The sequence below is a fragment of the Lissotriton helveticus genome, chromosome 4_1 (assembly GCF_964261635.1).
Source record: "Lissotriton helveticus chromosome 4_1, aLisHel1.1, whole genome shotgun sequence".
Taxonomy (NCBI): domain Eukaryota; kingdom Metazoa; phylum Chordata; class Amphibia; order Caudata; family Salamandridae; genus Lissotriton; species Lissotriton helveticus.
In genome coordinates this window covers 1,757,717,452-1,757,734,116 of record NC_136063.1, presented here as the reverse complement: position 1 = coordinate 1,757,734,116, position 16,665 = coordinate 1,757,717,452, and positions in this window count along the sequence as shown.

Here is a 16,665-nt window from a genome sequence, read left to right as displayed (position 1 = left end):
TATCAACTTCTACGCTCCCAAGCGCCACCTCAGATCAACCAGCCACGCCCTCGCCGCCGTCCCCCGCATCCGAAGAGCGACAACAGGAGGACGGTCCTTCTCCTACCTGGCCGCCAAGACCTGGAACTCCCGACCGACCGACCTGCGCGTGACCCAAGACCACCTTTCCTTCAGGAAGAAGCTCAAGACCTGGCTGTTCGAGCAGTAACGGCACCCCCCCCCCAGCGCCTTGAGACCCTACGGGTGAGTAGTGCGCTCTACAAATGTCGTGATTGATTGATTGATAGTAGTACTTGATACCCTACAGCTCTCGCAGTCATGCTGCCATTGATAAGAAAGCCCAAACAGGTGATCTACATCTACACCTTCAGCATGCAATACATCAAGCATATACAATAAAAACTCCTGACAATCTTGCTGAATATTTTGAGAGAATTGTGTTTGGCCTGAACATCTGTCTAACAGATTTCGAATTTCAGACACACTTTCTATTTTTGTTCTATCAGTGCTACATTTCTCTAACACAGAATTTAACAAACTGCATAATCTTTGATCAGAATTGACCACAATCTCTTCTTTTACATTTTCTAGAGAAAACAAAACATTAACCACTACATTAGCATAGCAGTTGACACCAGAAGTGTTTTCAAATTGAAAACCAACAACATCTTCAACAGAATCCTTTTTGTTTCTGCTTATAATTTCAGGTTCATCGACTTTTCGTCTTTTTGCTACAACCTCCCCAGTATTGGTCACATTTCTTCGTTTCCGGCCTACCACACGTTTCTCAAACAAAGGATATTGAGGCAAATGTGGCGCATACTCTCTTCTCAACCTATTGTATTCCTTAACACAATCTAGATCCGCACAAATGTTTGTGACATCACACTCAATCAAGTACAATCCCGATAAAGTTCTAACTCTTGACAATGCCACATATGCCATACCCTCCTTGAACACAGAACTGCCAATATTCACCAATGCACTGTCTACACTTAAACCTTGCGATTTATGGATTGTCACCGCATATGCCAAGCAAACAGGAAACTGCTTACGGCGAACATATAAGTCTTTTACAAGCAAAAATCTAGCAGAACAACGACCAATTAGCTGTACTTCCTCAATGCCATCAAATTAAATTTTTCAAAGTTCAATTCCATCTCTATTTCTGTATTTCACAAAATCAACAACATTACCCATTGATCCATTTACCAGACCTCTTTCAACATGTAAATTCCTTCTTAAAATTATACGGCAGTTCAAGGACACATTCAGACTCTTTTCAAAACCTGCAGTTTTAGATATAGTCTTCTCTAATGAATCCAATTTTGATTTCAAATTCTCAGACAAAATAATTGTTGATCCCATATGTTCTACTCTGTCAATAGCTTCCAGTTTCACAATCTCTTGCTTTTCTAAATGCAACATTTTGTTGTTAAAGATGGCACATTCTGCAAGAGTTGGCATCAAACATATTCCAGATTTCTTCTCAGTAATTTTCTGAAAAATATTCTCAGGCACAACATCGTGTTCTGGATATAAATTTGACAGTAATCGTGCATGTAAAGCTTCTTTCCCATGCTCGGTCACTTTTCCAATTCTAACATCTTGTAGAATATTCTTGTAAACTTCATCCTTCGCCTGACGCATATTTTCATGCAGTTCAGCATAATTGAAGTTTAACCATATATTGACGTTGCCAATGCTCCCTAGGCACTTCCTGGTATCTTCATGCGTGAGCATTTTGAACACAGGTTGCCCTTTCACTGGTGTCAGCTGCAGAAGATCTCCGAAAACAATGATGTGTTTGTCACCAAATAACACATCATACTCTGTTTTGAGAACTTCTTGCATTCTCAAATGCAGAAAGGCAAGCATGACATTGGAAACCATGCTTACTTCGTCAATGATAAGAACTTTCATTTTCCTCAAGATTCTTGAAACTTCACAACAAGCATCTCCAGATAGCTTGTGATATTGTAATTTGTTGTCATGCTCCACTGGCAGCATCAGTAAACGATGTAAAGTAATCCCTTTACTGTTATGTGCTGCCAGTCCAGTTGGAGCGGTGACAACACAAGACAGCGATGACTCAGTCCTTTCCTGCAAATAACATGAAATTGCTTTAATAAGGAAACTTTTTCCAGTTCCCGCTTCTCCACTCACGTAGAGTCGGACAGGCTTCAACGACGTACATGAGCACTCTTTCTTCTCATGACTTAATCCATGATCAAATTGCATGGTAACTTCGTCATATATTTTCCTCTGCTCAACGTTAAGTTGTCTTTCCAACTCTTCTAAGTTATCCGCATCCTCCTGAGCATGTGCCATGGCTCTTTCCACTTCATTCATAGCAGTGGCAGCTTCATTTTCGATAACAGGTCCTCCTAGTGGATCCTGACACAATGAAGCAGAACTCTGACTGTCCTGAGAACTGTCTCTGGCAATCTCGGCTGCAATCGTTGCTTCCTGCTCGATTTCCACATTCAACATTTCTACATATTTGGGAAAAGCAGGACATTCTATGGTCTCCTTGGCGGCAGTGAAAGAGTCTTCGTAACAGAGGAAATCTCCAAGCAGTTCCTCTTCTGCACGCCAAGGCTTGAAAAGTTGTAAAAGTGCTAAATAGAAAAACTCCTTTTGTTCAGGAGATTCGCCACTCAATTTTCGATGGTTTACCAAGTGGCATTTTCTTTGCTTGACCAGACAACCCTCACTTCCAATTACAGCATACACTCCTTTCTCAGTATCTTCTTTGATATTCCTCTTGAATATGTAATTTTGAAGAACCTCATACAGACAAACATTCTCGAGGTGACTGCTTCGATTTGGATAATATGTATCCAACATGTTGGTCTTCAAAATGTCGGTACTGTTTGGCTCCTTTTCCGCCAAATACTCAATTTCCCGCACAGGTTTCAGAACTCGATTACGCGTTGCAGCAAAACCAAGACTCGCCCAAACGATACTCCTGGATTTGGCATAGAGACTTGCTGAAGACAACCGGTCAGAACATTCGTAAGCTCCGATTTCTCGATGCGACAACATCTTCAGACTGAAACTGTACAACTTCTTGCTGAGGCTCTTTTCATGGGAAATGTCCTCCCACATATCCTTCAATTCTGTCTTCTCTTTTTTGGTGATGTAAGATGTCACATACCGAGCCACAGCCATACAGTTATCAGCCACAAACTGTATAACCATGTTAGCATTCCACATGGACAAAATCACCGGGTTGTAGTCGTTGATGTACTTGGACTCTTCGTTCCTCTTCAAATTGTATGTGTTTTTAGGTGATTTCTTCATCACATTATGTTGCAGCGAAGACATCAAACTGTTTACTCTTCCTTTAGAAATCACCGGTCGTGGAAAGCCGAAACGACATTTGGTGTAGAACTTGTCCTTGTTTCGGAATTTACGACGACAGTACTTTCCACAACGATGGCTTTGGAAACGTAGAACTTTTTCTCTTAGGCTTTTCTTCTCCTTTGCGTTTGGAACAGCACACGTAGAATACTGTTGTATGAAACTCATCACTGAGTCTTCTGGATCTGTTCCAAATTTAGGTGCATCCTTGATCCACAACAGCATATGTATGTGAGGAGCACCTCTTGCTTGGTACTCCTTTCTCCAGAAGAAATCCAACACCTCTCCAAGAGGTGGATTCTTCTTATTCATGATGAAAGACATCATAGCTTCAAATCTATGATTGAAGTACCGGCATACATTGACTGGATCCAAAGAACACAGTTCTCCGGGTGTCTTAAATTCCATTTGCCTCTCGTAGAAATTCAAGTAAGTCTTCCCAGCCATACTCGGCACAGCTCAGAGTGAGGAACCATGTGGGAGTTCCTAAGTTCCTCAGCATACATTTTAAATCACCATGACGACGGTACCAGTACTCATTAGTACCACGCTGACACGCCATGAGATTAATCAGGTGAGAATCTAAAATACTGTCTTGGACATTGACTTTATCCATAAAGTCACTTGCCGAGATGTTTTGCATGTGTATACCACTTTTCAAGATGTGGTTCACTGCATATGACAGTCCAGACAGATCGCTTTCAAACAGGAGATGAAACAAATAGGGAATACATTGTCGAAACCTAGCATCTCCTGCATACAATCGCAAAGTCCGGTATTCAGAAGCAGGAATTTGATGAGGTCGCTCATCATATCTTCCTCCCTGACCTGTTGGAAAAAGCTGTGGGAAACACCGAGCTTCCAAACTTTCCTCCCAAACACTAATGGGACTCCCTTTGGCTTGTTTCATTTGAAACAACTCAATAGCATTCCCCATGACTTCCTTGGAATGCAAAGGATGAACACTATAATGTTCATATATTTCTTCACTAGTAGACGGTTCTACTTTCTCAATTTGACCAGCACACAAATCGCTATCCTCTTCCTCACTTACTTCCTCTTCTGCAACATAAACATTCTTATAGTACTTATTATTTTTTTTCAAATACAATGTTGCCTTTTTGACTTTCCTAACATCCACTAAATCTTGCCATATTTTCTTATTCTTTGTCGGAACCCCATTAACTAAGATAACCAGAGGTTCCTCTTCCACTTTTTCTACTCCAATTGTGTTAATGTTTTTCTTCAAATCTAGAGGCAAATAAACAACTCTTCCCTTTAATCCTCTCTGTAAATCTGATGGAGGCAATTTCCCTGTCTTTGGCTCCATTCTTACAATAGCCTGAAAGGGATGGATACTTTGAATCAAAATAGATTCATAAGTATTTAAATCCTTCAATTCAGAAGGAATCTCAACCAATTCCAGATTATTATGAACTGCTCTAGCAGGCATCTGGTTTTGATTTAATTTGCTACAACAATAAGTACACACACGTTGATCCGATCCCAAATCAAAACAATTTTCTACCATCAAATATGTTGTGAAATCCTTCCATTCCCTATTATTTTCCCTTTCACTTTTTGCATATAAATCCACTAACTTAGTCTGATTCTTATAATAAGTGCGTCGACAACACACACAAGTGAAATTAGGCCTCTCACTTGATTTCACCTGAAACGTCGCAATTTCCCTCTGAAAATTATCTGTACTGGAAATCTGTACACTATCTTCCACATTACCCTCTTCTTCTTGGTCAATTTCAACATTCTCCTCTTTACTTCCAAAGTAACCAAACTCAATTTCTGCACAAATATTCTTCACATCTACTTCTGAACCATGCAAAAGAGCAGCGCATAATTGTTTAAGCATAATTGCTGGACTCTTAGCATAATACAACATTCTAACTAATTTCCTCACTTTATTATGATGCACTGCTAGCATCCTGAAATGATGAAAAACACTCTGGCATACTCTCCTGGAAAGACAAGCCAGTGAATGACCATGCAAACCTGTCACTTCTCTCACTCTGCAAGGATCTAATTCTTGCAACAACTTAATTTTCTGCTTCAAACTTTTCTTATTAAATGTCCGTACAAAATCACAAAGCAAATTGATGGTATCCTGTCGCACACTGCAAATACTACTACACTTCCAGGTGTACACAGGACCCTTAGGACGTCTTCCTAAAACCTCATTACCTAACACCTCTTCTGTCTCTGTTGTCACAAGTTTTTCTTTTTCAACTGGACAACCATCTTTCACTTCATAAGCTCGACCACTGGTGTCAACTGCATGCACCAAATCATTACCCTGGAAATAACTCTCCTCATTAAAAAATGCCTCACAACTTGAACTATGCATCCATTCTCCCGAAAAAACTTCACAAAAATTACTACGATTAACTATTCTCTTCCATCTACTATTTCTTTTGAAATCATAAATTGCCTTGTTTAGCTTCCTAATTCTATTGATTATCAAAATAAATAACTTACGTTTAATTTCAAATGCCTGATCAATAACTTTTCCAACTTTTTTTTTTTCTCTTATAAAAAACCACTTTCTGTTGACCTTTCTTAATATTTTTTAACAAATTGCCAATTATCCTGTTGCGGAACATTCGTTTACGAATGTCCCTAAACTGTTGTTTCCTTCTACTATCATGCACAGAGTTATCTCTTGCTCTAGCAGTAACATTTTTGATTGGCCTTTCCTTTCCGTTTAAAATGCTTCTCTTTTTCTGGACTGAAACATTTTCTGTAGTAATATTTTTTTACTACAAATATTTCTTATAAATGTTTTTGTGCTCTTACCTGGTGCTTTCTTGGTGACTTGACAAGTTTTTTTCTTAGAGGACTGCTGCATTATATCATTTACCTGCTGTCTTTGACGTTTTGCAGCCTTTCTAAGTCTTTCTTTAGTTGGCATGCTGAAATCTTGAAATGATCTGCAGTTGAATCTGTGGTAAAATATAATAAAAAATGTTATTAACCACTATTACCAAACAGTAAATCAATAACAGTCATCAAAAACTTAACACACTACTTGACATTTTTAGTGCTTGGCAAATTTAGAATACAGAAATAGCAGAAAAGAAATGGAATTCATATTCATTTTACCTGTGCTGTTTTATATGTGAATCAGATCTAATTTTATGACCATATTTTAATATTTTATTGAAGACACTACACATAACCTGTTTTTGAAGGTGTCTTTATTTTTAAATGAAACGGTTTACATTTTTACTTTTCATTTATTATAAATTTTTAAAAATAAATGTTTATAGTTCCATAGGCTCAAGCACGTCAGCTTCCCACCCTATATCATACAATTCTGACAAATCTGCATCCTCTTCATGTTCTTCTTCATCCTCAGGATTTAAATCATCCAAGGGATCTACTTCCACTGATGTTTCAATTACGAGTTCAATTATGAGGTCGAGATCAACTGATTGCTGATTGTCGCTCATGTTGATGTTGTCGTTATCTTTAAAGAAAGAGAACAACAATGAGATGTTGCAGAGTAAGGCACAAATCTCAGAGACTATAATAGTAAAATTGTTTAACAAGAGTAACATTTTGCAGCTATTATTTAGCCATGACCAGCGATGCTGAGGAGGTAAGGCCTATGTCCAAGTTTTCAGTGAACAGGACTCATCTCTTCTTAACCTTGGATAAGCCTCACCAACTCTGTGTCCCCTGCTCATACTTAAATGTAAAGTGGCAGATTTATGTTAACTGACGCATTCCCAGGGATGCACCAGTTAATGTGCACCGCTGCTCTGCCACCCATGGTGTGCCGCATTTACAATGTGGAGCACCATTGAGTGAAAACAGCACAGATGCGTCACGCATCTGTGCCGCAAAAGCAGCACATTTCAGGAATCATGTCGTAAGCGCAACATGTCTACTGCAATGCACAGGAGCAAGCCACACATTGCATGGTGCATCACTCCTTATGCCTGTTTCAAACAGGCGTAATGATTTGATTCAGCAATGCTATAAAGCTGAGTCAGTGAAATCTTCTAAATTTCACTGTGTTAGTTTTACAGGGCTTTCTTGCAAATTAATGCATACCTTGCAACAAAACACCTATATGAAAACTGCCGCAGGTTTCATGTGGCACAGGACTTTACAGCATGACACATCTGCCAAAGATGCATCAATTTTTAAATATGTCGCCACATAGCAAATCTTTTGCACCGCCGCTGCGTCACAAAAGTGACGCACAGCGGCACAAAAGAGGCACACGGCTATCATAAATCTGTCCCTAACATGTTAAATGATTGATTCAGGATGACGATAAGGTGTGGCCTATCCAGAGGTTTGTTTAAGGTGAGGCCTACTCAGGGTTGCAGATTAAATGGAGATGGGGCACCCCTAAGCCTTGCTGGAGCTGCATGGCACTTGCGATGCAGCTCCAGCAATGCTCCACCTTTACGGCACAGATGCGTCACGCATCTGTGCTGTTTTTGCCCCATGGTGCGCCGCATTGTAAATGCAGCGCACCATGGGTGGCGGAACAGCGGCGCAGGATGACTGGCACATCCCTGGGGATGCACCAGTCATCATAAATCTATCCCTAAGCTTCTTATCTTGTTGGAGATGAAGTGAGGCCTGTCTTGCAACATGGTCCATCTTTTGCATCACTGCTGCATCGGTTTCATGTGGCACGGTTTTTTTACAGCATGACACATCTGCCTAGATGCATCAATTTGTAATTTTGTCGCCACATAGCAAATCTTTTGCACCGCCACTGCATCACAAAAGTGACGCACAGTGGCGCAAAAGAGGCATACACCTATCATAAATCTGTCCCTAGCATTTTAAATGATTAATTCAGGATGACGATAAGGTGTGGCCTATCCAGAGGTTTGTTTAAGGTGAGGCCTACCTACATTCATGGGGAAATGAATTAAAATGTCCTTAAGACACATGAAAGCGTTTTTTTAAAGCCTTTGCAGCATTTTTGGGTCACTTTTAACATGGCTATGTAACTCAAACTATCAAAATGTAAATTTGCCAAGCACAGGTGGGAGCATATTTACAAGGAATTTGCACCACGGGGAAAGGTCTTACATTAAAATGGGAAAAATAACATCAGAGACACTCCAATGCCTTATAAAGAAGCAGACACCATTATGTCCTAGTCATAAATGTTAAAAGCATTCCTTTTCCTCAAAAACGATTTTCAAGTCTTAATTTGAAAACACTGCACATGGGGAAATGACTTAAAATGTCCTTAAGACACATGAAAGCGTTTTTTGATTGCCTTTGCAGCATTTTTGGGTCACTTTTAACATGGCTATGTAACTCAAACATTCAAAATCTAAATTTGCCAAACACAGGTGGGAGCATATTTAGAAGGAATTTGCACCACGGGGAAAGGTCTTACATTAAAATGGGAAAAATAACATCAGAGACACTCCAATGCCTTATAAAGAAGCAGACACCATTATGTCCTTCCCATAAATGTTAAAAGCATTCCTTTACCTCAAAAACGATTTTCAAGTCATAATTTGAAAACACTGCACATGGGGAAATGACTTAAAATGTCCTTAAGACACATGGAAGCGTTTTTTGATTGCCTTTGCAGCATTTTAGGGTCACTTTTAACATGGCTATGTAACTCAAACATTCAAAATCTAAATTTGCCAAGCACAGGTGAGAGCATATTTACAAGGAATTTGCACCACGGGGAAAGGTCTTACATTAAAATGGGAAAAATAACATCAGAGACACTCCAATGCCTTATAAAGAAGCAGACACCATTATGTCCTTCTCATAAATGTTAAAAGCATTCCTTTTCCTCAAAAACGATTTTCGAGTCATAATTTGAAAACACTGCACAGCTCCTATGCACAAGAACACCCTGTCAGTACTAATACTTCACATTTTCTCCAATTACAATTTCTCAAAGAAACAAAATCTATTTGTAAAACACTTGAGGCAAAGCAACATTTTAAAAACACAACTTTCTTCATAATTTTCTCCTTAACGCACACTATTCTCTATCTAAATTAAATGAATCTTTTCTCACCTTAGCAAATACTTTATGAGTTTCAAAACAGTCTCAGAAACACACCACTTTGTCTTTAGCAGAGCAAAAGGTATGCACTCCAGAGTCTGCAGCTATCAAAAGCACAGAAATGCTGTAATTCTTCACACATATCTCTCATGTCACCCAATCAAAACTCTTCCCTCACTTTTTTCAAATCAAAACCCTTCCCCCCTCTGCCCTCTCTGCCTTTTTTGCATAGCAACCACCTCTTGGAAGACCTCTGGTGTTTGCAAGTTCACACAACAATGTTTCAATTGAACTCTGAACTCTCAGTGCACCTGCATATCCAGTGCAATCTTTCATTTAATGATTTTTTCTTGACCATTCAAAATACATCTTTCAAAGAACTCATCCATGCACCCTAACTTTCTGTTTTCAGCAATCAAAATCCACCAATCACTCTTACTGCTTCATTAACACAGAAACTCCACAGTTTTTTTCATTTTAAACTCTTATTTTTTCAACTGCCATTTCATTGCCACACTTCATCTGACTGCAGCAGAACCTTCTCTCACCATGTTTTCTGTCTGGATTGTTGGACATAGTTACATCTACTGGGCTCAGAGGTATGCTGATAACAGAAATTTACCTAACCTCAATGTACAAGATGTGGAAATTAAGTGGTTTGGCCACAGAGGATTAAAATGTCACCAATTGATACCATTGATGAAAACCTTTATGCATTTGCCAAAACCTGACCTGTTAATTGTGCACTGTGGAGGTAATGACTTGGGCACTTTGACTGGGGTAGGTCTGGAAATGCTTTTAAAGGACACCTTTGAGCAATTAATGGCACTTTTTCCTCAGACTGCCTTGGTATATTCAAATATATGCCAAAGACAGAAATGGAGGTGGTCGAACCAATTTTGTCCACAAATTGAGAAGTCGAGGAAGCATGTAAACAAATCTGTTTCAGCTTACATGAGAGACCATGGAATGGGCTCCGTGTACAACAATAACTTGCGTTACTACATGCAAGATATCTACAGAGGAGATGGAGTTCACTTCTCAGATGAGGGCAACAGAATTTTCATTCTGAATTTAAGACTGTGCATTGGTACCTACTTATAAGTACCTAAATGTACCATAAACCCAAAAGCTCTTCTCAGAGCTACCCTACATCTGATCACTCACAATTATTATTTTACTCTAACTTTTTTCACTAATTTTCAACAAAGTACGCTCCCCGGGGCGCTACCCGGTACGCGGACCGGAAGCTAACCTCGCGAAATTTAAAAAAAAAATGTTTTTTTTCCGCACATATGGGCCTCCTCAGCCACCCTCAGAAAACCTAGGGGGTCAAGATAAGTCTACCGTGCCCCCTTCTACCCATTCTGAACATTAGTTGCCCTCCATCTTGTATCTTAATTCGACCGAAACACAAAATGGTGGACTCCCGTAACGCTTCAGGTTCGCGTACCGGGGCGCTCGCCAGTTCGCGTACCGGGGCGCTCCCCGGGAAGCGCTCCATCAAAAAAGGTGGGAAAGTAATTTACAGAAAAACGACTGGAGACACTTTCACCAAATATAGATTAGCTCATACTACATACCAATCCCTATCATTTTCACAAATTTGATTGAAATTCCATTTAGCCATTTAGCCTGTAGACCTCTCTAAATACCGTGAGGTAAATTACTTCACAAAACACATCTGAAGTGTCGGAATTGACAACCAATGAAAATGTTACTTTCATTTTCTACTTTTTTTACCTGACATTTGATTGGTTATATACCTGAATATATATAAAGGAAGAGAAGGAAACACAGCCATTTTGACTACTACTTCCTGGTGTACATTTCAATTGGATTTTCACTAATCACTTCAACTTTTTTGTAAAGGTAAGTTGTTATTGTAAAAACTGAAGTATATTGTGCACTATCAGTTAATATGGTAAACTTTTTCTGATAGTTATATACTATCCCTCTGTAGTAGTTATAGATTTAGATAGACTTCTCTGTTATAGTTATGGATAGAGTTAGGTTTCTCTTGTATAATTATGAATTTACTTACGTTAAATCACATACACTTTTTTATATTCCTACTTCCACTCTGATACTATACACTGCCCAAAGATAAATTCACTGATAAAAACTGCCTATCTAAAATTAATCCCAACAGTGCCCTATCTCTACTAATATATATATTTTTTATCCAAATTTCAGGCAACATGGAAGGCGAACAGAAAGTTTCATTTCAAATTGTCCTGCAAGAGAGCAGCCAAGAATTAATTGATCCAAATTATATAGAATTTATGGATGAAACTTGGGACCAAGAACTACTGCAATGTGTGCAAGCAGTAGATGACCTCCTTCAAAATGAGGACATTTTACACACTCAGAGATTACAAGCTATGTTCAATGAAAATGACGACATTTCAGACATTGAAATGTTAGAAATGTTATTAAATTTTGAAACACAATCACAATAATAAATAATTGCTTAAAAAATAAAGAAATTAAAAAATAATCAACAAAACCAACAATCAATTAACATACAGTATATGAAAAGTCTATCATTCTTTTTTCCTTATAGTACGCTCCCCAGAACGCTTCCCGGTTCGCGGACCGGGTGCTCCCCACGCAAAAAAACAAAAAAAAATGTTTTATTTTTTTTGCACTGCGGGGCCCTTTTAAAGCCTCCACATCAAACCTAGGGGGTCAGGGAGGATCTACTATGCCCCCTTATGGTCATTTCCCCCTTTGTTTTGGCCTCCTCTTGTCTCTCGATCCTACCGAGAGACAAGATGGCGGCCGCTCCGGACTGTTTAGAATGTTGACAGACACCGGAGAGCCAATCAGCTTCGCTACGCGAAGTTCCGTTACGCGTCAGGTACGCGAACCGGAGCGCTGCCTGGAGCGCGCTTACAGATATATATCTTTTTTTGAACGTTAATTTCTCAAAATCCACTGGAGCACATATATTGAGACCTAGCAAAGGCACATCGGGCTAACAGTCCCTACAATTTTGCCAAGTTTCGTGCAAATCCATTCAGCCGTTCGGCCTAAAAGTGAGGCCAACTGCCCTATGGAAATTAACATGGGAAAAACACGTTTTGGGACCCCCCTTTTTTCTCGGCCACCCCTTGACGAACCCCCCCCAAATTTCCAGGGGCTGTTCAGAAACAAAATGTTCCATTTTCCTGAAAATTTCAGCCAATTCCGTCCACAAACGCCAAAGTTATTAGACATAGAATTTTCAAAAATCCCATAGGGAAAAAATCCTAACTATATATACCTACTGGCGACCGCCAGTAGGTAATATATATATATATATATATATATATATTACCTACTGGCGGTCGCCAGTAGGTATATATAGTTAGGATTTTTTCTCTATGGGATTTTTGAAAATTCTATGTCTAATAACTTTGGAGATTGTGGACGGAATTGGCTGAAATTTTCAGGAAAATGGCACATTTTGTTTCTGAGCAGCCCTTGAAAATTTGGGGGGGGTTCGTCAAGACATAGAATTTTCAAAAATCCCATAGGGAAAAAATCCTAACTATATATACCTACTGGCGACCGCCAGTAGGTAATATATATATATATATATATATATATATTACCTACTGGCGGTCGCCAGTAGGTATATATAGTTAGGATTTTTTCTCTATGGGATTTTTGAAAATTCTATGTCTAATAACTTTGGAGATTGTGGACGGAATTGGCTGAAATTTTCAGGAAAATGGCACATTTTGTTTCTGAGCAGCCCTTGAAAATTTGGGGGGGGTTCGTCAAGGGGGGGCTGAGAAAAAAGGGGGGTCCCAAAACGTGTTTTTAACATTGAGTTTTCCATAGGGCGGTTGGCCTCACTTTTAGCCCGAACGGCTGAATGGATTTGCACGAAACTTGGCAAAATTGTAGGGACTGGTAGCCCGATGTGCCTTTTGTAGGTCTCAATATATGTGCTACAGTGGATTTTGAGAAATTAACGTTTAAAAAAAGATATATATCTGTAACAGCGGACCGGGCAGCGCTCCAGGACGCGTACTTTTCGCGCAACGGAGCTTTGTGAAGCGAAGCTGATTGGTTCTCCGGCGTCTGTCAACATTCCAAACAGTCCGTAGTGGCCGCCATCTTGTCTCTCGGTAGGATCGAGAGACAAGAGGAGGCCAAAGCGAAGGGGCAAATGACCATAAGGGGGAATAGTAGATCCTCGCTGACCCCCTAGGTTTGATGTGGAGGTTTTAAAAGGGCCCCGCGGGGCAAAAAAAATAATAATAATATTAATCGAACGGCTGAATGGATTTGCACGAAACTTGGTAAAATATTAGGGACTGGTAGCCCGATGTGCCTTTGCTAGGTCTCAATATATGTGCTCTAGTGGATTTTGAGAAATTAACGTTCAAAAAAAGATATATATCTGTAACAGCGCTCCGCTTCGCGTAACGGAGGTTTGCGAAGCTGATTGGTCATTCTGTCACTGGGCTATAGTTGGGCTACATCTGGCTGATATTTGGGCTACATTTGCTTTTTTTGTCTCTGGCGGCCATCTTTGGGCTACATTCGGCTACATTGGGCTTCATTGGGCTTCATTGGGCTACATTGGGCTACATTTGGGCTCCAACATATATATAGGCCAATGTAGCCCAATATATATTTTTCAAAGTTAATTTTCGTAAAAACCACTGGAGCATATATCTTGAGACATAGCAAAGGCACATCGGGCTACCAGTCCCTACAATTTTGCCAAGTTTCGTGGAAATCCATTCAGCCGTTCGAGCTAAAAGTGAGTCCAACCGCCCTATGGAAATGAAGGAAATGAATGGGTAATTTGTAATTAGCAAATAGCTAATCGCAAACTAGGAATGGTAAAGAATCGCTATTTATTCCTTAAAGTTCGCTATTTAGGAAATGCAAAAAACTTTGATGATACATATGGCGGTTCATCTCTAACAAGATAAGAAGCATAGGGATAGATTTATGATGACTGGCGCATCACCAGGGATGTGTTAGTCATTCTGTGCCGCTGTTCCGTCACCTATGGTGTGCTGCATTTACAATGCGGTGCATCATGGGGCAAAAACAGCACAGATGCGTGATGTATCTGTGCCGTAAAGGTGGCGCATTGCTGGAGTTGTATCGCAAGTGTGATGAAGCTCCAGCAAGGGTCGGGGGTGCCCCTGTCGCAGGGTTTCTGTTCTCACACAGAACTGTGGACAGAGGATTGGAACCTCGGCGAATTAGGGTGTCCCAAAACTCACCTTAGTAATCAAAAACCCCTTAGCAAGCTAGGTACAGTGTCACATTGGATATAACAAACTCTCAATGTTTAGACAATCCAGAATATGAACTTATAGTACCTCAGGATACGTGGAACTCATGAACAGTCGGTCGTTATATATTTCTTAGAAACCAGAACATGGAGTTAAGAAGAACACATGTGTATTTGAAATGTTTATTTACTAATGCCGTCTTCTCAGGCGTAGTATCTTAGATAATACAAGTACACATATTATCAGTAGCAAAATTACCAGCATAGTTACTAGTACATAAAAAGCGAATGGTGACAGTATGTTAACATGCTGTAAATGAATAAGAGTTATCAACACTTATAAGCAGCCACGGGCCGTGGAGGGAGTTACGGTGGGGCAGGGAGGCGGGGAGGGGGAGGGGCAGGGTGGAGAGGGCTCCACCCTGCCCCTCCCCCTCCCCGCCTCCCAGCCCCATCGTAACTCCCTCCACGGCCCGCGGCTGCTTATATCTCACCCTCCCTAATACACATATTATATTATTTGCTAAGAAGGTCTCTTTGTGTTGGTTTAGGGCGTGCCCATACTTTAGTGTCTTAGATTTGAAGGAATCACATCAGCATACACCAGCTCTCTCTTCATGTGAACAGCATCAAGTGTTGTGTATGTGTGTTCGGCAAAGCAATATAAAACCCGCCTCATGCCCAGAATTGGCAGAAGCTGCACTTATGTTATGAGTATGAAGTCGTGGAGATCAGACCTCATAACAATTCTGTATCGTGTTGTTCTTGAAACTTCAGCACTCGCTGTACAGATATAGTTTAACAAGTAAAGCAGATAGTAGAGCAATAACATATTATTCTCATGTAAATCACGATGAACTATTAGGTTGAAAGCTAAAGCAACAACTAAGTGTCGTGTGCAGAAGTTGCAAAAAAGGAAAAATGGCGTTTAAACCGGTAATGAGCCCATGCTAACTTAACACGGTGTAAAGATATCCAGGACCTAGATGACACCTCCCCATGATCCGGAAACGAACTGAATAAGATAATAGAAGTGCCATCTCATGAGAGCAGATTGCAACTTTATATGTGGACGGTCCGCAAGGTAAAATATTAAAAACTAGGAAAATTTAATGCTAAAGAAAAATAAAACAGCCAAGTACTTTATCGAGTCTTAAGCCAATAGGCAAGCTAAATAATAAAAAATTGACAAATAAGTCAATGAATTGTCAATGAAATGCTAGTACTCAGCATATCAAAAATGAAAAAGGTCTATGACATAACTGTGTATGCAAAATAAGCTGCAACAGCCTCCAATAGGAAGTCACCGTCTTCATCCGAAAACAGTTCAGCCATCCAACTTAAAAGCGGAAAAGAACATACGTGCTCTCCCAGCACCGGATCCTCTATCACCATCAGAGGACAGCTCGGTGGGTTTTCAAGAAAGCTCTGTTCCAAGAAAGACTGTGTTGCCGCCAGTAAATTCCAGGGACCAATTAGTCCATGCATCAATGCCACAGCCATAATCCTTTCGCCAGGACAAACCAACTCGTGAGTAATGATAGGAGTCATCAGCTGATTAAAGTCGACGTCAGGAGAAACCGGTCCGCAGAGACACAAATCAATGGCCCAATCGAAATCACAGGACAGGCAGTGAAATACAGGCTGGACACAGGTGAAGTAGGAGAATCGAAAAGATAATCCATATGCCGTGCTTAATATCGCCAACGGCATTGTGCCATAATATTCTAGCATGCGATTGCGGAACAGTGTCAGCAGCTGCAGGGCGGGAGGTTGCATAGGAGGGACATCCATATTTAAAAATGTAAAAAAGCACAAGAGCGTCCGCTGGTAATGCAAGTAAAAATGGCAATCCACGAAGCAGAGTGGAAAAAATAGAATGAATGAAAGCAGGGATGACTCCAAAGATTTTCTCAAATGAAGTCACGAGACCACTGGTAACAACTTTAAAAAAGTGCGCCAGGGCCTTTGTGGAGGATGCGTTAAAGATAGTCCGAACCATGTCGCTGAAATGCAAAGGCGAATC